The 22,663-nt window shown below is 37.9% G+C and overlaps 1 long non-coding RNA gene across 1 annotated transcript; it reads right to left on the bottom strand.

The window, feature by feature from the left end:
• Positions 1-236: 236 nt before the first annotated feature.
• Positions 237-21,299, bottom strand: LOC130455354 (uncharacterized). The gene is made up of 2 exons (XR_008913270.1): positions 20,729-21,299; positions 237-466 (listed from the first exon to the last, which is right to left on the bottom strand). It is a non-coding gene; the product is annotated as an uncharacterized LOC130455354 (long non-coding RNA).
• Between the last annotated feature and the right edge of the window lie 1,364 nt (positions 21,300-22,663).

Here is a 22,663-nt window from a genome sequence, read left to right as displayed (position 1 = left end):
TTCTCCATAGAAATTATACAGGGTGAGTTTTTTCTTTTTTCTGGTAGTTGTAGACTATAGTTCTTGGGTATTGGTGGCCATTGCTATGTTAGTTCTCTGTTAATCTGTTTTTTACTTCACTAGAGAGATTCTCCATTATAGGTTCAACCCTTCTAGCTTACTTAGTGTTCTTTAATGTTTTCAGTGATTAGTTTTCTTCATTGGAAAAACTTTAATTTCACACCTAAATTAACTACTGATTTTTTCCTATATGGATTTTATTTCCATTTTGATATATTCTGAAAAATTCTGAGGTTTTCACTAAAATTCTTGTGAGAGTCTCTGCCCTGAGTAATCAGTCAGTGACATATGGATCCCATATGAAATAACAGTCCTGTTTCTCTTAGTCCCTCTGGAGTTTCAATTCATCAGTTTTCCTTTTTGATTTCTTCCTTTCCTTCACATGTCAGTGTAGAGATTGATGTTTCTAGAGGAAGGGGGAGAGTACAAAAGGGCATTTGGTTACAGTCCCTCCAACAGCAGTTCCTATCCTAGGACTAGGCTCTGGCCAAGGCTAGGTACTGCTGTCCTGAATTCAGAACCCTTGGAATTTGAGTGTTTTAAACCTCTTAATTCTCTCAATATTAATTCTTATAATTTTTATCCTTCTGTTTTTTTTTTCTTATCTCACAGATTTAGCTCTAATTACTATATATCTGGTAAATAATTCCTTTCTTTGGAGATGTTTACAGATTATTAAAAAACCCTCATAATGTTGAGATTTTTATTGAAACACTTTAGTTCTTGTAAATAATTTTATTTTTAATTTCTATGAAACAAAATTCAGGGTGTAAATTCACACACATTACTTAAATGTACATAAAATTTGTACATATTTTTATGTACATATTTAATTCCATATTTCTCTCATTGCTATAATCCTTATTCCCAGTTAAAGAAAAGCAAAAGCAAGGTTTGTTGATTCATCAAATTGGAATATTTAATTAGGCTAGAGTGAGTCTCAGGGATTTAAATTCTACTAATGACTACTTAGTCTCTGCTGTTTTAAGTTATGTATGAATAACAAATTGCATTGTGCAAATTCTATACCATTAACTAGTTAATAACAGTATAACAGATACCATCAGCAATTAAGAATTGTCTATTAAAGAAGGGAAATTCATTTGCTAAAATGTGGAAAAGTACAGATTAACATAAATAAGTTTATCTTCAATGTCAATTCCATTTGAAATGAGAATAATCCCGTTAAATGGTTGGGGATGAAGGGAGAGGAGGAAGTACTTTTTCATTTGATTAAATTTTAGGTAAAATTATAGCATGACTTTTGCTTTTTCATTTGGTTGTAATGAAATCATTCAGCAAAGGAGAATTACTAGTCATTTTAAATTAGAATATATTATAAATGTCTTTCATAATTGAAGAGAGTAGTAGTTAATAGTATAAAATTAAACATTTGTAATATTTAATACTGATTTCCCATCATAAATTATTCTACTTATCAATGAAATTTTAAGGTTCCATTTGAAAAGAGATAATATTACAAAATGCTGATGATGGTAAAATGTAGACAATTGTTTTAATTTTCAATGAGAAGCTACTTGTAAGAAAACAATTGTTTTAGAGCCAGAGGACCCAGTTTTCAATTCTAGCACTGCCACTATATAACTTTGGGTAAGCCACTTTCCTTCTCTGACTTTCAGTTTTCTTATCTATAAGATGAGAGAGTCTTACTACATTCAGGGAGTTAGAGAAGCCCTCATGTCATATACAGCACAATAAATATATGAAGAAGACCCCAGATAGGACAATGATAAAGACAAAAAGAAACAGAGTTAAGCTCCTCTAAGTCTATTCCAGAAGTCAGTAGGGAGATGGGTGATATCAGAGTATATAGCTCAAACCCTGATTAAATTGAACTAATGTATGCAAATGCTGGGAAAAAGTGCCAAGAAAAACACAAGGGACCAACAATCATAAAGAAGAAATTCTATGACCTAATACTATTCTTCCCGAGAGGTAAGCCCACACAAAGAGAATTATTCCACAATGAGTACACATATAGTCACAAAAGAAAAATGACATGGCAATAGCAGTTAAAAGAATGGTTTTAAGAAGTGAAGCAAGGGATTTAAAACATGGAATTAGAATTGAAATAGGAGCTCTGAAAGAGTAATGTAGCAGGAGAATAAATGACTTAGAACAGATCATGGAAACTTTAATTAAGTAATAGATTCCCTAAAAAACCAGAATGGAGCAATCAGAATTCAATGACTTTATGAGATAACAAGAAATATTAGGACAAAAGAAAAGAATTTTAAAAATAGGATAAAATGTAAGGTATCTACAATTAACAATTGACTTGGAAGACAGGTCAAGAAGAGACAATCCAAGAAGCCTCAGATTCTCTGAAAAACTATGACCAAACAAAAATACAACCAGATTAGCCAGTTTCAAGAAATCATACATGAAAATTGTCCAGATCCCTTAGAACTGAAGGTTAAAATTCACATAGAAAGAATCCATTAATCACTTCCAGAAAAACCTCAAACTCTTCTTAATTCTAGTCCCTTCTTTTAGTTATTATTTATCTTGAATATAGCTTCTTTATACATATTTATTTGCTTGTTTTGTCCTCTAGTAGATTGGGAGCTTTTTGAGGGTAGAGACTATCTTTTTCCTTCTTTTTGTGTGTAATATGGTGACTGGCACATTGGAAGTGCTTAATAAATATTTATTAACTGAACCCTTAGTGAAGAAGAGACACTTTGCCCTATTAAACCAGGACTGAGGATACATAAAAAAAGCATTAAGTAACAAAATCATCTTATTTTTCCTTGTTGGAGGTTGAGGGATGTATGAAGGGAACCCCCTTCCCAGGATTACGTCCTGGGGTCCTGACTGTGTCCTGGTGTATGTCATGTGAGTGCGCTCCAGCATGGGTCACGGGACATGGACTTTGGCTCAGGACCCAGATAGGATGAGGTTAGGATCCAGGGGTAAAGGAGAAGATATAAAAGAGGGTATTCCAGGAAGTTCAGATTCCCTTGGGTACAGTGGCAAAAGGAAGATGGAGGAGAGAGCCACGTGAAGAAGCACCCACGTGGCTAGTTAGAAATAGGTTCTCTCTCTAATTGTCTGCTTCTTTTACTCAAATAAATATTAATAAACTCTATGGAAATTAAGGACTGAAATTTAATTTAATCTTAACAGGTATGTGTGTGTTGATGTGAGAGAGTGAATATTAATATTAATCTATATTCCCTACTGAGGGCAGTAAGTATAGAGGCAATATGTCTCTTTGAATTGAGGTGATTTATGGGACAACTTCGATTATGGAGGAAAGATTAACTTAACTCAGAGACAAAGAAACATGGCTTAGGTAAATTTGCAACATATTGAGTATGATACAGAATCGAATCAATTATAGATAGTATCAGTTTGATTTTCTCAGCAGTTAACTGCCCTCTAGAGACCAGATTTACCAGCACATGTGAGAACTGAGGTGAGACTTGCCCAATTTGTACAATCACTACACTTGAAACATAAAGATTCACACAGAATTGAAATAAGGGACCAAGGCAAAATCTATTATGGTTCAAGTGAGTTTTTAAAAAGTAGGTTAATAATCAAGGCAACAGTAAAATTGATATGTTTTAAACAAATAGGGAAAGGACATTCTTCTTAAAGGCATCAGAGATAATAAATGAGCTCAGTACTGTATATGTTATGAACCAAATGGTAGCACAGGTTAAGTACTTATGTAAGAATTAATCAAATTAAGGAATTTTTATGCCTTAAATTTTTATGGTTTTGGTACTTTCAAACCTAGACAAAATCACAACAAATAAAGGTGATATAAATGAAGGTATCAGAAATTATCTCATCATGTATCTTCCAATAATATTGACAATTTAGATTAAATAGATGAATATTTAAAAATTACAAAAGATATACATTAATGGCACAATAGAGAATGTAAATAACCAAATTTCTTTATTATTTAATTAAAAAAAAAAACCTCCTTCCTTTCCATCTTAGAATCAGTACTGTGTATTGGTTCTAAGGCAAAAGAGTGGTAAGGGCTAGGCAATGGGGGTTAAGTGGCTTGCCCAGAGTCACACAAGCTAGGAAGTGTCTGAGGTCACATTTGAACCCAGGACCTCCCCTCTCTAGGACTGGCTTTCAATCCACTGAGCCACCTATCTTCCCCCTAACCAAATCTCTTTTAAAAAAATGACAGAATCATAAATGAAAACTGAGTCTTTTTTTAAATAAAGGATCCGATTGATTTAAAAATTATTTTTATCAAACATTCAAAAGAATGACATTATTTGCAAAAAGAGAAAGAAGGAATCCCTCCTAGATTCCTTCTATGAGACAAATATAGTCCTAAAGTCTAAACCAGAGAGATATATGAAGGAAAGAATGAATATTATAAAGCAATATTTCCAGTGAATATTAGTATAAAATAATATATAAAATATTAGTCAAAAAGCTATAAATAAACATCTTTTAAAATTTTTTGGAAAATCTTTTGACAAAGTAAAAGTGGTTTTTAAAAATCTGAGAAGAAGAATAGATGCGCTTTCTCTTAATATGCTAAATATTATCTGTCTAAAAGAGCCAACATTGTACGTAATAGATAAATGCTAGAGACCTATCCAGTAAAATAAAGGGCAAAACAAGTTATTTCCATTATCATCACTATTATTTTATATAGAGGCAGAAATGCCAGGTACATGTATAACAACAAGACTAGAAAATCAAATTCTGGCAGAAATCATAGGTAAAATTCAAAACTTTTGCCTTATGCCAATTACATTACGATTTATTTAGAAAATCCTAGAAATTCAAATAAAATCAATCGGAACAATTATATTGCTTCTACAAAATAGCAGCATATGAATTAAAACCACAAAATAGCAGGATATGAATTAAGTCCACATAAGTATATGATCAACAAAACCTACAATGTGTAATTAGAAAATCTTGAACCCTTAGACTCCATCTCCCAGAATTCTTTTCTTGTCCCAAGAATCCTTTTCCCTTCATTATGTTAACAGTGTTATTTTAGTGTTTTTAAGCTGTGTGTAACTCCTAACTCTCTCTTTTTCCCACCTGTGCAGTTGGGTGGGTTCTTCTCTTTTTCTCTAGCCTTTTCTTTTTCCTTTTTGCCTCAAGTTATTATTAATAAATCTTATTAAATGTAATAGTAGTATTTTGGATATTAATTTTTAATCTACATATTTGGCATATCATGAAAGGATACAAATTTTCAGAGTTTTCTCTACTCAGCCCTGTGTTTTTCCTTCCCTGGGTGGCTGCAGCCACCCCAGCTATGCCCATCCCCATTGTCTCAAGCAGTTGCTACTGTGAGCAGCCCACCTACCTCACCTACCCCATCATGGCCTCCACAGCAGCTGTCCCTGCTGGTGGGGTGGGGCAGTGCTTGCCTCTTCTGCTGTGCCCAAGCTATTTTGGTTTGCCCTGTAGCTCCCCTTGCTCTGCTGCCACTCTCACACACAGCCCACCCACCCCCAGGTGGCCTCCCTGTTTCTTCCCATACTGGTTCTGCCTCAGTGCCTCCTGGTGAGTTTTAAACTCCTTCCTCAGCCCCAGCACAGCATGGGGGAGAAGTCCCTTTCTCTTACCGGGCAGTTGGTCACCTCCTAACCCCAGGCTGCTTCCGGGAACTCCCTCCCTGCCTTGCCTCAACCTGTCTTTCTCCCACCTCTCCCTCTGGAGTGATTTTGCTTTTGGGACAAACATAAACCCCAAACTCTCCCAGTTTTGTGGTCATATCCTCCATTTTGGTTTATGCTAGACAGGACCACCCTAATCATGCCCTTTACTCCCACCCCCACCCTAACCATGTCCCTTACCCCTCCCTATTGTAGTGCTGCCTCTTGACCACTAGAAGTCAGTATTGAGTACTCAACTTTTTCTTTCTCTGCTGCATTGCTGTGACTGTTTTCTTATGCCAGAGGGCAGCAATAATAAAAATAAATTAAAAAAATTGCAAAACCCTTTTTGCAAATAAAATCCAATAAAATCACATAACACCATAAAATAAAATAAGATAGAATACTCCTACCCCTTATCCAACCCCCACTCCTAATAATAAAAAAATTTTTTTTAATTTTAAAAAAACATCAAAAATTATTTCCTTTTCCCCTTTCATTTACCCTTCTGATTACAATGTTTTGCAGCATGAATGCTACTCTGCAAGAAAGCCTTCTGGCTTCCGCCCAATTAGGAACCTTTAAAGTTTCAGATTGCCTCCTTCTCCTGTCCCTTCTCCCACCCCATGACCAGTGCCAGCCTGGAGGAAATCTCATCCTCCTACTACACCTGTTCCTACCCATGATGCCTTGATATCTCCACAATCAACTATGAAACCACGACCATTGACTGATTCCTATGAATTTCTTTTCCTCTTAAGGGAAGTGGCTGCAATAGGACTCAATGGGGATGTGGTAAACCTAACACACCATACACCTTTCACACCCCAAGATACAAAGGAATTGAAATGTAGTGCCCCTAATTATGAAGAAGAACCAATTGTCATAAAAAAGATGACTGACATATTTTTTCAATATATTCATTTTATAAAGTTGAAAATCTGATCCAGACTTTTCTAACAGAATGTGAGAAAAATAAGATCATTTCTCATGTTAATAAAGTCTGAGAGCACAATGCAGCACACTGGCCATCTCAGGATCCTGAATGGGATTATAACAATCCCCAGGATTATTTGCAATTATATTGTTCTAGGGAGGCCATTCTAAAAGCAATGTGAGAATGCTCCAAAAGGCTGAATGCATGGACCAAATTTGAAAGCCTTAAACAATCCGATGATGAGACACCCTCCAAATTCATGGATAGGCTCATTGAGTTTGGGGGTAGATATCTGAACGTTTCTATCTTTCTAGAGAAAGATATATTAGACAAATAAGGCAACACTTTGTCAACAAAAGTTGCAAAGTGGTCCAGGATTACTTCAAATGCATCCTGAGATGGATCTTGATGAATTGAGGGGAACTTCTATTTCTGTTTTTTTTTAAACCCTTACCTTCTGTCTTGGAGTAAATACTGTGTATTGGCTTCAAGGCAGAAGAGTGGTAAGGGTTAGGCAATGGGGGTCAAGTGACTTGCCCAGAGTCACACAGCTAGGAAGTGTCTGAGACCAGATTTGAACCAGGACCTCCCATCTCTAGGACTGGATCTCAATCCACTGAGCTACCCAGCTGCCCTCTGTTTTTAAAGGGTATAAAGAAAAACAGGAAGAGACTAATAATTTACTGGACACAATTCAGAAGAAAATAGACTTTTTAAGTGATAGAATTGATAAACAAGAAAAAGGGTATGCCCCTCTCCAATAATCTAACTATTGGTCCCTTACCTACCACTTCTGTGGAAAGAAGGGCCACATAATGATGAACTCTAGGATTTTGTTCCTAGAAATAATATCCATTGGAAAAATAATAATTATGGAAATAATTATAGAAATAATAATTGGAATAATGATTTTAGGAATCACAACTTTATGACTGATAACAGTTCTAGGAATATAAATCAGGCAATTGATAATTCAAACCAAATGACTCGCAACAGTATATCTTAAGTGGAGCTTGTCCCCGAACTACTCAGGGTGCTAATGCCCTCAGAGGGGAACTCAAGGAACTACCCAAAGATTATAAAAGTGTCTGGGTTGGGGTGGTGGCTGGGGCACAGGAATCAGAGGATTCAACCTTTGATTTTCCAGACCCTGATGTCTTACTGCCCATTGTCCCTATCCACTGACCCCCCTCCCCATACTGATGAGCCGCACATAATATTAAAACTTGGTAAGGCCTATTATGATTGTCTTTTAGACACTGGAGCCTCCAGGTCTATAGTGAATAGTACACCTAATTCAGATTGCAATTCTATCAGGTCAATAAATGTAGTGGAGGGCATTGGGGGGAACCCCTAAAGGTTCCAAAGCTTTCCCCTAGAATGGTGTCTATAGACCCCTGGAAGTAGAACATTCCTTCCTCTTGATGCCTGGATCCCCTATAAATTTGCTGAGGAGAGATCTTTTATGCAAGCTTAGAGCCACAATAACTTGTTCTCCAGATGGCTCCATGTTACTGGAATTACCTGAGGAATCCTTTTCCCCCTATACTTCTTTCAGACAATTATGAGATGAAGGAGTCTCCCACTTTTGAAATCCCAACTGATATACCTGAGCCTCTCTGGGCCACATCATCTTCTGATGTTGGGCTACTTAAATTGGCTGTCCCTGTCCAAATTAAATCAAAATCTAGCCCACCTCCTTCCATTCTTCAGTACCCTCTTTTGAAGGAGGCAATTGAGGGCATTACCCCAGTAATAAATTCACTAATTGACCAAGGAATCATAATTCCCTGTAAATATGAATATAATATGCCCATACTTCCTGTTAAAAAGTCAAAATTGGGGACTGATGGTAAGCATCTCTGTTGATTCAGCCATGATTTGGGAGCTATGAACAATCACATTATAAAGAGACACTCCATAGTTTCCAATATAAACATTATTATTTCCTCTATTCCTAGCACAGCTATATACTTTATAGTAGTAAACTTGTGCTCAGCTTTCTTTTCTATAGATGAGGATTCCAGGCATATCTTTGCTTTCACCTGGAAAGGTTCTTAGTGAATTTGGCCCCTGTTTGCCTCAAAGGTTCATGGATAGCCCTACTTTGTTTACACAATTCTTAACTGCTGATAAAGATGCCATTAAATTTAAATACAGCTGTTTAATTCAATATATGATTTGCTCTTGGCTTCACCAAATGCTGAAGCATGCCACAAGGATAGCAAGCATCTCCTTTTGGATCTACATAAGAGAGGTCATAATTTCTCCAAAGACAAAGTTCAGTGGTATCTCCCCAAAGAACAATATTTAGGCTTCATGTTAACTGGTGGGTCCATTTTATTTCTCCTAAGTGTATCGAAAATATTCAAAAATTAAGGGCTCCACCACTAAAAAGCAATTGCGGGCAATTCTTAGAACAATGGGATTTTGTCAGCAATGGATCCCTTGCTATGGGGAAATCACTAAACCCCTTGTACCACTCAAAAAAATTCAGTCCCTGAACCACTTAAATTGGAAATGGAATACCCAACAGCTCTTTCAAATTTAAAACAGGTTACTCTGTCTGCCCCTGCTCTAGGCATCCCACATTATGATAAACCATTTAACTTATATACCCACGAACAGAAAGAGGTAGCTTCGGGTGTTCTAATTCAACTTTTGGGACCTGTTCAATGCCTGGTAGCCTATTATTTGGCCCCACTGGATCCAGTAGCTTCAAGAGCTTCACCATGCCTTAGAGGAGTAGCTGTCACAGCTTTATTAGTAACCAAATCTGCTGATCTAGTATTGGGATGCCTTCTGACCATAATGTGCCCACATGAGGTTGAGGCATTGTTATTAAGACACAGGACACAGGCATGATCAAAGGATTATGAGATATGAGATAACCCTATTGAATAATGAACATATCATGTTAAAACTCTATGGAGTTCTTAATCTTGCAACCTTGCTCCCCGATGTGCCAACTTCCAGAGAACCTTTACATGATTGGTCATCTTTAGTGTCCATTGCTGATAAACCTCGTAATGATTTACTGGACACCCCTTTGGATAATTTGAATTTAATATTATTTAGAGATACAAGAAGGGGTTGAGGCCTAATTTTTTTCTGCTGACAATTATTTTGAAATACTAGGCATCAACAGTTGGATAAGACTGATATTTGCATCCAAGAGTAGCCTTCTGCCTTCCTTCTAACTGTCTTGAGCTTACACCCCAAATCAGCCCTCCACCTTCTTATTGACTGTCTTGAGCTTAGACCCCAAAGCTACCCTCCACCTCCTTTTGGTCAAAGTTTGCACCCAAGAGCAGCCCTCCACCTCCCTTTGGCTGTTGTTGTCATACACAGAGTAGGGTGTGATGGGCTTAGTGGAAACTCTTGGGTTATAGGCTTAAGATCAAAATGCCTGTAAACAAGATTTGATACCACCCTAAACTGGTATTATTTGACTATTAAGTCAAGACTAATGATTATGTTATTAAAATAATTATCAAGGCTAACACTATTATAATCATAAAAGGGGATTGGGGGTTTCACACTCACAATAGTCCCACCTACTGTGTTAAGATCACACTATTTAATAGAGCAGTTAGGAAAAATGTGAAAATAATTTTGCCAAAATCAAGCTTAGGCCAATGCTTCACACAATAATCTACAATAAATGTCAAATGGCTATATGATTTAGAAAAAACAAATTAGAGGAAGAAGGAAGGAGAAACTTTTGACTGCTATGGATAGGGAAATAATGCCTAACAACAAGGAATTGAAAGGATGTGAAGATTAAATTTAACTCTTCTCTGATTGTGAAAATGAAATTAATTAACTCTCCCCTGATTTAAATTAACTCCCCTGCCCATTTTTAGTTTTAGTCACCAAAAGTGTAAACATGTTACTTAAAAGTTGAGTGGGGAAATCTGCCCATTTTTAGATTTAATCACCAAAGGTGTAAATACCCCATTAACACTTGAGTGCGACCCACATGTGAAATAGTGGATGATGAATCAGAATTAAACTAATTTTCCCATGGCAGTCTTAAAGCAAAGCTTCAACTGTAATTGGTAGATAAAATTAGGGGAAGGCTCAGGAAGTGACACAAAAGAAAATGTCTTTAAAAGGGAGTTACAACTTACTGAGTGGAGTTCTACTTGGGTTTTTTACTTGGAGTTCTGAGTTCAAGTTGAGACAGGAGAAGAATCTGCTGACTGGACCTGAGACCCTTTTCCTAGTGAGGCTGTTCTTAGATCTCTTCCCTTGGGACTGACACGTGGTGAGTGAAAAGCTGACTCTTAACTGCTGGATTTTTCTGAAGAGACTAGCCTCAGGAGAGACCTATCCTTTTGAGAGAGGCTCCCTGTATCTCCAGGTTCTCGGCTCTAAGGGCCGAGGCCAGCTAAGGACTAACTCTCCCTGCCCAGGTTGAGCCAGGGACTGGGAGTAAATTACTTAGTGCTTAGGCTAGATATCTTTCCCTATCTTCTCTCTGATTTTCTTACTTCACTCTTTCTATATTTTGTAAATAAATTGTAAATAAATCTCTTTGAAATTAATATGAATTCCTGGTGACCCTATTCTTAAATAATCCAGTCCAACCTTTTTTTATAAATTAACCCCTTTTTACTCTCACAGAATCTAAGAAGATAAAAAGGTCATTTTTGACTATTTAAAATTAAAAAGCTTTAGCACAAATAAAAACAACACAGATAAAATTAGGATGGAAAGAGTTAACTATGAACAAATGTTTCTGATAAATGACATCCAAGATATATAGTGAACTAATTCAAATATATAGGAAATATTGTCACTGATTAATGATATCCTATATATATACACATATATAATGAACAAATTCAAATAAAGAGGAGACATTCTCCAATACATAAATGGTCAAAGGATATGAATGGTTAGTTTTTAAGTAAAGAGAACTTTACTATACCCAACCACATAAAATTCTAAATCACTAATAATGAAACAAATTTAAATTAAAACAACTCATTATAATGGGATATTGTTGTGTGACATTACAAAAGGGACAGACTCAAAGTTAGAGTCCAAGGATCTTGGGAAGACTTGTAATAACTGATGCAAAATTAAGCGAGTAGAATCAGAACCTTACATTATGATTGCAACATTAGTAAGAAAAAATAACTTTGAAAGACTGAAGAATTCTGTGCAATGCCAATGATCTATCATTATGCTAGAAGACTGGGGATGTTAGTTATGTGGTCAACAGTCAATGAGCAGTTGTTAGGCATTTAATTTGTTACAGAAACCAAGTTAAGCATGGGAATACAATTATAATCAAAAAGAAAAATAACACCTGCCCTCAGGAGCTTAAATTCTAATGGGAGAAGACAACACATTAAAGGGTGTTGAAAAAGGTGGATGAAAGTACCTAACAGGATTGCAGCTTGGTGCAAGATTAAGAGATGGATGGCTTCAGTTCCCTTCTCAAATGGACGTTCTGGGAAGTCATCCAATAAAAGGAGAAGGCAACTGAGGGGAAGATACTTTGAGATGTGAATTCCAGGACCCAAGTTATCTTCTACAGTGAAGAGATTTTTGGGGGGCATGCATGGCGGAGAAGTCTGGATATATCCATATGAGAAATTATGTAGCATGTTTCCCACGCTGGACAAAAAGGAAATGGACTAGAGGTACAGAAGATGAAAAGACTGGCAAAAGGACAAGTCTGTTAATTTGTTTTGCTTGACTATACTTATTCTTTAAGAAGTGAGGACATTACAGAGGTTGGAGGAGAGGATAATGGAAGAGAGAGGAAGATTAATCATAGTTATACAAAATCAAAAAGAAAAAGAAGTGTCTGGGGGGGGGGAAGGCCCCTATCCCCTTATACTTGAATGGATTTTAGTGACAGTGACAAGTTTAAGACAATCAGTATTGTGATTCTAAAGTGTTTAGTATAAATTCCATTATAATCTTAATACAATCAGTAGAATTCATGATTTTTACAAGGATTTCTAACTAAAGCATAAAAACGGTTTCTAAAGGGATGTCTAACCCCTCCCTAAGTGTGTACTTCCCTGTATCACAAGATGCTGACTGTCTGAATCTCATGTCCCAATATGGCGCAAACATCCCGCACCCTTCCCTGTTTGAAAATAGCCATCCTTCCCCCCAGATCAGATGAGAGAGAGGCAATGGTCATCTGACTTGACCTTTAGACTAATACGGGCTTTCCAAAATGAACTCACCAATCAGCTTTGTAATTGGGTAACTTTTTCTAAAATAAGGTCTATATGATGTTATGTCTTGTGATATGTCATTTTGTTATATAAACCAGGTCTCAGGCTCTGGGCGTTGTCTCTTGCCGGAGTCCAACAATGTAATAAATGCAAGAGAATACTTTTATTGGAGGACTTGGCCCTCTTCCAATAAAATCTAACTTTCTACCTTGACTTGGAGAAATTTGACTTTTTGACTCTGTTTACCTAAATTGTCTATATGGAATCTGTGGGTTTCTATTTCACAACAGAAGAAACGTTTTAATGGGGAGAGCGTTTGAAGTAGAATGTGGGACTTACATGCTAAATAGGATTCATCTCTCCATTGTATGGCACACATGCATTTATTTCTAGTTTATCTTCACAGAAACACAGATGCCATGTCTTTAAAAGGAAGAGAAACTTCTATATTGCCACTAGTTTAGAACAGTAGCATCCCTGAAAATATATCCAGAAAATTCCTATGTTTCTAGGTTATTTGGGAAATAGACCATTTAAATATTCTGAATAATTGTATCAACGTAGGACCCATATGTATATGGAGGAACCTAAGAAGGAGGAAGAACAAATTAGGACCATTGAGGAAAAGCAGCCATAAAGACACGCTTTTGAGACTGCCTGAGATTTCTTTGGCAAGGCTAAAATCTCAAAATAGCAGCTTGAAAAGTATTGTCTAGCTACAACCAAAATGCAATCAGAGCTTGAAAAGCTTCCTCATAATATCCTTGAGCTGTTCATTATTTTGATGATTGAAGAAGCTTCTGTAAGGTTATGACCAAATGACCCAGACTCTCTGCACCCAATCCCTGTAAATCTTCAAGTTATTGTCAATATTCCTCAATTGCTTGGGTTTGTAGAAATGCTTTGGTTAAAGTCTTTTCACAAGCAATTTTCTGTGAGAAAGTTACACCCCTAAGAATGATGTAATGCTTAAACTGCTATATTCTATAAAAGTGTTGCTCTTTGTTATTATGAATGGATAATACTCAGCTACAATCACTGAGCTGTGTATTTTGGCAGTTTGGGGTCCTTCCAGATACACAGGCATTTGCTCTTTCTATTCCTATGATTTTCTCTCTTTCTTTTTCACTTTCCCATGCTTGCAAGGAGCTGGCATCCTTAGTAAGCTTACTCTCTCTCTCTCTCTCTCTCTCTGGCTGTGACAGTGGGTTTATTACCCCTGATTATTTGGCCCTCATACACTCAATCAATCAGTACCTGCCATATGCATATTTAGGTAATATTCTTATTTTTTAATAATCATATTATTTAGGTAATATTCCTGTTTTTAAAACAATCTTATTGGTATTTCTCAATACCAATTTTTGAAGAATTAAAATAATTTGAAATGTGCTTAATACAAAAATTCGATTGAACATAATTGAATTTCTTTTCTTTTGATTCATAAGGCACTTCAGAAACCCAGGATGCACAGGGTAATTGTTCATTACCACCTGTGCAGGATAAACTGATTCTTTAAGATCTCTAGTTGCCTTGATTTTAGATTGAGGGTACTACAGGTGTCAATAAGTTTTGTTCCTGAACAAACTTTAATTACCAAGCAATCTAATTTTTTTAAAGACATAATCCTGTCATCAATAATTTTTATGACTATAGATCAAACTAATCCTAAACATTTCTGCTTAGAAAAGAGTCCAAAGAAAGGCAGAGTTACTCCCATGCTTCTAAAATCCCTATAAAAGTCATTTTGAAGTTACAGTTTATGATATTCTTAAGCAACAGACAAATTTTTACAGTCAAGATTGGACAAAGATTCAGAGCTAAAATAATAGACTCAAAGAACGATAGTTAAAGAAAGATGGATAAAGCTGTTCCTTCATAGTAATCTAAAGGCTTCAGACTACAATACTGAGAAAGACATTTCTAAGATATTTCTAAAAAGAGAATTCAGGGAAGAGCACTTGGTATGCTTCCACATATCGAGTCATTTAGAAAATCTAAAGTCTATAACAGATTGCCACTGGGAAATCCATAGAAATTCTGGGAGAAGAATAAATCATTAATTCAATCAATGTTTGCTGAGTGTCTACTGTGTGCTAAGGGCTATGGACCTTTGAAAAAAAAGATGAAAAAAACCTGTTTAAGCAAAACAAATCAATACATTGACTATGTCTGAGAATGAATGGCTTCAGACCTCTAATCTATCACCCTAATCGTTCTGAGCACCAGCTGTTAGCTGCCCTAAGGTTTGTCTGTGGCACTGGGGGGCACGCCAGCATTTTTGCTCAAAAGTTTCTCAGTGCTACAAAATGAACAGAAGATACTCTGCTTTTCTATGTCATCTTCAGTTTCAGATAATATGCTTCTCCTATATCATATTCAGCTCTCTTTGAAAGGTAAAATCAGTTTACAAAGGAGTCCAAATTTCATGCCAGGAAAACACTGTAATGAACATTTCAAGCAAGTGTTTGGAGAACAAGCTCCAGTGAAGCTACGACTTTTGGAAGCCATTTGCTAGTTATTACAAAAATGGTACCAAGTTAATTTATTGCATTAATAAAGCTCTTTGAACTACAGAATTTTATAATAAAGTTAAAAAAGAGCTTCTGTTCAAACAGGAGACTTTAGACGTGTAAATAAATAACTACACCATGGTTTTGGGCTTATAAAAATGATGAACTATTTCTATAATTCTGTTCAAGTACTGAAGACTAGTCTGGCTCCCACTGCCAGGGAGATTATATTCCACTGTAATTCACTGGAAGAGTTCATTGAGAGGATTCGGATGGGGCGAGGGCCAGGTTCTCTGCATATGGCTTCCATCCCTACTGAGGATATTCCTCTAAGGGGAGGGAGTGGTCTCCTATTCTCCAGTACCACTAGTTAGTTACTCATGGTCAAATGAGCTTTTATGAAGAAGCACACACACACACAAGCTTGCGTTCTTGACATGGGGAAGGCACAGTCCTCTCCCCAGACCACATTAAGTGTTTGGGGAGGGGAAGAATTCCATGAGAGCATAATTCCAAATCCAAGTTCAAACCCACCTTCAGCTCAAGTGGCAGAGATCCTGATTTCTCAAAGCAGTCCTGTCAGACTGGCTGGTGGCACCATCCTACCTGCCATCTTGGCTTTAGAGTTGCCATGGTTTGAACCCAAAATGCCACGGGAATCTCCTCTAGCACCTGAAACTGATGGGAGCAAACAACAGAGAAAAAGAAAGAAACACTCCCAAGCCCATTCCTTGAATCTAATATAAACGAGAGAGAGAGACAGAGAGATAGAGAGAGAGACAGAGACAGAGAGAGAGAGAGAGAGAGAGAGAGAGAGAGAGAGAGAGAGAGAGAGAGAGAGAGAGAGAGAGAGAGAGAGAGAGAGAAAGACAGAGAGAGACAGAGACAGAGAGAGATAGAGGAGGAGAGAGAGACAGAGGGAGGGAGTGAGAGGGAGAAACAAGAAGGAGGGAGAGACAGAGAGAGAGGGAGAGAGAGAGAGACAGAGGGAGGGAGTGAGAGAGAGAAAAGGAGAGAGAGAAGCAGAGGGAGGGAGAGAGAGTGAGAGAGAGAAAAAAGAGAGAGAGAAGGAGAGAGAGACAGACGGAGGGAGAGAGAGAGGAGAGAGAGACAGAGGGAGGGAGAGAGTGAGAAGGAGAGAGAGAAGCAGAGGGAGGGAGAGAGAGGGAGAGAGAGAAAAAAAGAGAGAAGGAGAGAGAGCCAGAGGGAGGGAGGGAGAGAGAGAGAGGAGGAGAGAGAGACAGCGAGAGATAGAGGAGGAGAGAGACAGAGGGAGGGAATGAGAGAGAGAGGAGAGAGAGAGAAGCAGAGGGAGGGAGAGAGAGTGAGAGCGAAAAAGAGAGAGAGAAGGAGAGAGAGACAGAGGGAGGGAGGGAGAGAGGAGAGAGACAGCAAGAAAGAGAGAAGGGCAGAGAGAGAGAGAGAGAGAGAGAGAGAGAGAGAGAGAGAGAGAGCGCAGGAGGAATAGCCTTCCCTTCTCACTGGTTCAGTTTATGGATCTATGCTGTGGGTAATCTGGAATCTTTACTCAAGATGTGGCAGAAAAGAGAATTGAAGAAATAGACGATAGTGGGGAAGAAAATCCAGGCCATCCAGTTAGTCCTCTCTGTGGCTAAAGAGGGCTTCTATGAAAGTAGGATGCTAATCCTATATTCCCAGATCTTATTAGATTATTTTACTTTTAATTACAGTGACAGGCGTCAGGAGGTTTGAGTGGTGCCTTTTTAACCACTTTTTAGAATGCAGGATACTATGAAAATTTCATACATATTTGTCCAGATTAAAGTGCTTTCTTCAATCCTTGCGGTTTTGCAATTAATTCTGTAATTTATCTTTTTAGAAACCATGTCACTCTCTCTGTATGGGGGAAAAATCCAATTTTTCAACTTGAGCTCAGGTTATTGCTCTCACCATGTGGCTGATTCCCATCAACAATGAATAAAAGCTTCGTGATAATTTTTTTTAATGAGGAAAATGAATTTTCTTAAACTCCTCCATTTGATGATCCCTGGGCTTTAATTCAGAAAAAAGCCATTGGTTGTGCCAGGGCTTTCCTGCAGACAGCTTGCTCCAGTTAACTTACTGATTGTGACAGGGACATGCCTGGTGAATAATTCAAGCAATTCAGTGGTAGGGAGCTGACTGACCAGCGACGCCAATGAGGAAATCTTGTTGAAACCAAACCAGCCTATGTAAAATGCATGCTCTTCCTAATGCTCATGTTTAACATTTAATAAGGTTGGTTCTGGAAGGGAGTCTTTTGAGAGGCAGCTTCCTGGCTGGCATTTCTATATTCCGCAATTAGAGCTGTCAAAATAGTCACTTTTAAAATAGAACCAGGAGGCTTCGGAGAGCCTGACGGCTGATGTTGTACCCGAGTGACTTGACATTAATGTCGGGCTGGCCTGAAAAAGGGAACCTGGGGAAAAGCTGGTTTAGTGAGTTCTACAAGAACATCCAGAGGAAGCAGCTCTCCTATGCAAATCCTTTCATGATGAAAATATTGCTGAACAAGGCAGGAATCAGGGCAAAAATATTCTAAGAATGCACAGTTCTAAAAATCTGAAATAAAGCCGGCAAGGTGTGGGAAAATATGACGAAATTCCCAGGTATTATTAGAGGCAGAATGATATCACGAGGCAGCTGGTGACACCGTGGACGAGTAAGGAAGACATGGTTCAGTTTTGGCATCAAATACTTACTGGTTGTGTGACTGTGGTCAGATCCAATCCAATAAACTTTTAAGTGTTTTCTAGGTGCCAGGCACCGTGCTGGGGATACAGCTACTAAAAAGACAGCCCTCGTCCTCCAGGAGTTTACAATTTAATGCAGTCACTTAGCCTCTGCCTCAGTGTCCTCATTTGTAAAATGAGGATCATAACAGCACCTGCCCCTCAGTGGTGATAATCAAGAGAGAGTATTCGTCATGTGCTGTGCAGACCGTAAAAGCACTATAAAAATGCTGGCAGCAGCATCACCATCTATAGCTTGCCTCAGAGGCAAGAAGACCTGGATATGGATTCCTTCTCCAAGACATACTGAACGATGTTACCTTTCGGCTGTAGAGGAGTCTTCATTGGTAGAATTGGACTTTCCTCACGGGGAGTTACTTATATGAATAAAATAATAGGAATAAAACAATAACGACTTTTTGAACTTCACCAAGCAAGACAAGGATGATTTTTAAAATAATGATAATAACGACTTATCAATAGAAAACAGAATAACTGCTGAAAGTTTCAAGACGAGTGCCCATATTTAGAGACGCTGTACTTCCACACGGCTCCCCTTGGCATAAAGGCTTCCATTGAAGTCCTGCCTTTGGCAGATACCAGCTATGTGGCCCTGGACCACTCAGAGCCTGAGGCGATTCTCTTATAAGTCACAAAGGACTGGCAACTGAGTGCTTCATACTAACAAAATTATTGCTATATACCAAAAGTTTGCTCAGACGCTACAGAAGTGATCTTAAGGCCTTATCCTAACTTTCATTTTAAGAGAATTGCCCAACTGAAGCACTGTGCTAATACTCATGAATATTTAAGACTTAGTCAGGCGCATCATCTCATCAAAATCCAAGTTTAAAATGAAAGATACTGGCTGCTACTATGAGCTTTTTTTTTATTAGCAAGCAAAATTTCATTATATATATTTTGCATTTTGCTAAGTCAAATATGTACTATTCTAAATCACAAGGCACAATTGATCCAGTAGCCTTAAATTTTTATTTTGACTTATTGCAATTATTTGAAAATTTTAGTATTTCATCAAGGCCATCTTTTCCCCTAGAGGGAATTAGCCAGTTGTGATTATATGCCAGTCTTCTAGGTGACAGATTTCAAAATCTTATTGAAATTCAGTCACATTCTCTGGCAGGCAGCATCTTAAACACAGAATGGCATCTCCCTTTCTTTTCACTAGGAAATAAATGACAAAATCCATATTATAATATGAGGCATGATGGTATCTTAGAGGTTCTATCTGACTTGCTTTTGTCAATAGGACAATAGGGATAATATACACCTAATTCTATTTCACATGATTTTTAGTTATTTTCTTAAGTCTCTATAATTTGAGAACTTTTCATTGCATGCAACTTAGATATTATAAATATTTGGCATAGCAGTCCTGATTATTATGCTACTCTTCAGTTTTTCTGGATCAATATTATATTACTGAATGAAGAAACAGCATTCCTACATTATGCATTGATTTATTAAAATTTTTCAGTTATCAAATATTTATTCTTTCTCCCTTCTACCTCTACAACCCCTTTCTCCCCTCAGCCCCATTACACACACACAATAAGAAAAAAGAAAATCTGTTATGAATATTATGCAATGTGGTACCTTTGGAGGGAATTAGCCGACTTGTATTTTAAAATGTTTTTTTTTTAATGTAAAGCTTCACTATTTGCCCTGCCCCCCCCCCCCCCCCCTTTGGGGTTTTAACCTTATATTCCTTTCTCTGGCTGTGAAGCGACAATGGAGCTACTTGGATGGTTTTGGCCGGAGGGATGAAGAGACTTCACCCAGCCTGAGGAAAAACATTAGAAAGCGGTACCCTACAGGGAGATGGGGATGGTGAGCCAGAGAGTATGTCATAATTGGGTCAGCTTGCTTTTAAAAGGAAGCGATGAGAGACGCGAGGAAAAGCGCCTTAGTTCCTTCTTAGTGAAAAGTTGGCTCAGATGCTGTCAATCATTTAGACCCTGCCCAGCTTCCGTGAATCCTGTGATTTGAATAGTTTTAAATGTGGATTCATGTCCTGATGTGGAATTCCATTTGAATGCCTCGTTTTTTTTAAGTGTTGCTTTACAGCATCAGTGGAAGTTGTTACACCGGAAGCCGGTAAATTTGGAAAGAAGCAAATCACGTTATAGAATTAGAAAAAAGATGAAAAACAAAAAACCTATTTGTCTTCCTCAATGAATAGCAGCTTTTAGAGTGGAAGCAACAAGAAAGAAACAGGAAAGCAAATAAGTGGTGGAAATGACAAAACCCTTTTAGCTCTGTGTTCTGAAGCTAGTCCAAGTTACATACAGCAATAGAGACCTTGTGATGTTCTGAGCGTGAAACAATATTTCTTACACACAATCACAACAAATTCTTCTCACTCTGTCCTAGTGAATTAAAAAACAACAACCCTTTACTCTTCATGTTAGAATTGACATTGTCCACATGGATTTTTGGATGACTCAGTTTACCCTTTTGAGAAACCCCAGTGCCAAGAACCCCTATTTTGGTTTGAACGTTCAGCACCTTTTTGTTTTGGAGGCTTCTCTATTGGATGAAAGTTTTCCTCTCTTGAAGCCCAGTTTATCAGTTTGATGTTTGCCTTTAATTTGTTTCAGCTGACCATTTGTTTCAGCCTGCAAGGAGGGTTACACACCTGTTTGTGGTTGGCAGTCTTTGTAGGCGTCCCAAAAGGTATATAAACTGACTCTCAGGGCTCGTGTCTCTCCGGCGTTGCTGCTGAGCGTTGGGTCTTCTCCCAGGGGAGGCAGCAGCTCGTGTGGTGCCTTCTCCCAGGGATGTGGTTTTGGAGGGGATTTGATGGGTCCCCTCTGCGTGGGGACTAAATGCTTAAGCCTCATTTACGGGTTACTGAGTGGGTTTTCTGACCTCTGGGTAGTTCTAGTTCTGTTTTCTATTCTAGATTCTAGCTATTTTCTAGTTAACAACGCTCTATTGTTTCTACGGCCAAAGAGTGGTAGTGAGAGACTAGAGTAACTGAGACTTGCCGTGGGACACCCAGCTGGGAAGTGGTGGAGACCCAGGACCTCTGGCTCCAGGCTTGGCTCTCCATCTGCCTTCCACCCTTTTGACTCTTTCCCTTAGTAATTCTTTCTCTGGATTCTGAGGCAACGGAACGGGTCTCTTTGAGGAATAAGCTCAAATCCAGAGTCTTTCTAGCTCAGACCTCCCACCCCAGCATGTGTGTAAAATAGGGCGAGTCTGACTTCACGGGCTTGCGTTCTTGTCTCTTCATTCTATAAACACGGACTTATTGAATTGAACAAGCTTCACTTTTGCTACATATGAGATTTACTAACAGCATCAAACAAAATAGAAAAACGTTTAAACAAGGTAATTGCTGTGAGGGGAATCATAATCAGAAAAACTTGTGAAAGGAGAAAAAGCTGCTGCCTGGATGTGCTCATTTCCCACAAATGCTGTTTGAGAGTGGGCTTTAAGTCCACTTGGGCCACAGTCTATTCCTTTATCTACATACTCATTTGAGTATACATACTCATCTCCTTGTTCTTAGCTCAGCTACTCGTGCTGCTTCTCATACTCTACACTTCTGTTTTTGGTGCTCAAAACCTGTGAGAATATTCTTCACTCCATGACTCTATTTCCAGTAGACAACTTAACCCTCCTTAGAAAACCTTTGAACAATGTCGTCCACAGCCTGGGTGATTCCAAGGGAATCTTCAGAGTCTCTTGGAGATGTGCTATTTAAGCTACATGTTATAAAGAATAACAGACTCGGAATCATCTCAAGGTCTTTCAATTAATCAGTCAATAAACATCTGTTGAGCGCTTACTATGTGCCAGGCACTGTGCTAAATGTTGGATATAAAGAGGGAAAATACAGTCCGTGTCTTCAAGGAGTTTACAGTTGTATGGGGGAGATAATATTTAAATAGATACAAAGCAAGCTATATTCAGGATAAATAGGAAATAATTAACAAAGGGAAAGCCCAAGAACTAAGAGGGGTTGGGGAAGGCTTTCAGCAAAAAATACAACTTTATTTGTCTTTTTCAAAAGTCACATTCTGACATTTTATTCACAAGGCACAAAATGTTTTAGAAATTTGAAATTTATAAACAAGACTTTTGATATTAGCAGTTCGCAGAGAAAGAGGGTAATTATTTAACTGATTAAGTTGGTGAGAGTATTAAGCTGTGGTTTTCCAAGCATCACCTTGATGGCATTAGCAAACAAAGGGTCTTTAGGATCTAATTAATATTGATACTTTGTCTAAGATGTCCTTTGTAGTACAAGTTCCTTGAAAATGGGGAGCATGACTAACTTAATCTAAAAGATACAATTTTAGCTGGGACTTAAGAAGCCAGGGAGATCAGTAGGCTCAGTGGAAGAAGAGAATTCCAGGTATGGAAATGCTTAGGCATTGCCAGAAATACGAATTTGCTAGAATGACAGACAAAGGTGAAAGGGCCTCTGTCACTAAGGAGCTTCCTTTCTGTCTTGGGGAGACAAGACGTACATTTTTTAGGTATATTTAAAAGTAGTTGGAACAAAAAAATGTTCCTTCGCCTCTTCTGCTAGGGGACTTCTTTACATTCCTGGTGTCGATGC

The sequence above is a fragment of the Monodelphis domestica genome, chromosome 7, assembly GCF_027887165.1.
Source record: "Monodelphis domestica isolate mMonDom1 chromosome 7, mMonDom1.pri, whole genome shotgun sequence".
Taxonomy (NCBI): Eukaryota; Metazoa; Chordata; class Mammalia; order Didelphimorphia; family Didelphidae; genus Monodelphis; species Monodelphis domestica.
This window is presented reverse-complemented; position numbering and strand designations above follow the sequence as displayed.